The following is a 1355-nucleotide window of genomic DNA, read 5'->3' on the forward strand; positions in this document are numbered from 1 at the left end:
GATCTTATGCTTTTTGATGAGTGTGCAGATAGCCCAGACGACGATGACGCTGTGTTGGATTTGCTTGCTGATGATTTAGATGAGTTTGAACTCACCGAAGCTGAGGGAGAGCAAGTGGAACAGATGATTAGCACTCTTTGCTCCATTGAGGTAAAGGTACCAGAGCGTAAGCCTCTCCCTTCTCATCTAAAATATGTTTTCTTAGATGATACTGAGCAATTTCCAGTCATTGTTAGTGCTAAGCTTGATGATGATCAGCTAACCTCTCTGTTAGCTGTACTTAAGAAAAACAGGAAAGCACTGGGTTATTCATTGGACGATATCAAGGGGATTAGTCCCGATATTTGTATGCACAGGATAGAGCTTGAGGAAGATCACAAACCGTGCAGACAGGGTCAGCGCAGACTGAACCAGAAGATGCAGGATGTTGTGATGGCTGAGGTAATGAAGCTGCTCGACGCAGATATTATTTATTCTGTTGGTAACTCTAAGTGGGTGAGCCCAGTACAGGTGGTCCCGAAGAAAGGAGGGACAACTGTAGTTAAGAATGATAAGGATGAGTTAATACCTACTCGAGTAGTGACTGGTTGGCGGATGTGCATTGATTACAGACAGCTTAATGCCGCCACCATGAAAGATCACTTTCCCCTTCCTTTTATTGATCAAATGGTAGAAAGGTTAGCTTCTCATAAATTTTTCTGCTATTTAGACGGGTATTCAGGGTTCTTTCAGATCCCTATCCACCCAGACGATCAGGCTAAGACTACATTTACTTGTCCTCAGGGCGTGTTTGCGTATCGCAGGATGCCCTTTGGTTTGTGTAATGCCCCTGCCACCTTCCAAAGGTGCATGATGAGGATATTTTCAGAGTATATTGAGTCTATTATGGAGGTTTTCATGGACGATTTCAGTGTTTATGGAAGTGATTTTTCTAACTGTCTGTCTAATCTTGATAAAGTGTTGCAGCGCTGTATTGAGGTTAATCTTGTGCTGAACTGGGAGAAGTGCCACTTTATGGTCAACGAGGGAGTTGTCTTAGGGCACTTAGTTTCTGATAGGGGAATATAGGTTGATAAGGCAAAGGTGGAAGTGATTCAGCAATTACCAGATCCTGTTAATGTTAAGGGGGTGAGGAGTTTCCTTGGCCACGCCGGTTTTTATCGCCGGTTTATCAAGGACTTCTCAAAAATTGCTAAACCACTTACACAGTTGCTACTTAAGGATGCCCCTTTTGTGTTTACTGATGAATGTCTTTCAGCTTTTCACAGGTTAAAGCAGGCTTTAGTCTCTGCGCCGATCATACAGCCTCCCGACTGGGACTTTCCGTTTGAGATAATGTGCGATGCCAGTGACTA

The sequence above is a fragment of the Silene latifolia genome, chromosome 3 (assembly GCF_048544455.1).
Source record: "Silene latifolia isolate original U9 population chromosome 3, ASM4854445v1, whole genome shotgun sequence".
Taxonomy (NCBI): Eukaryota; Viridiplantae; Streptophyta; class Magnoliopsida; order Caryophyllales; family Caryophyllaceae; genus Silene; species Silene latifolia.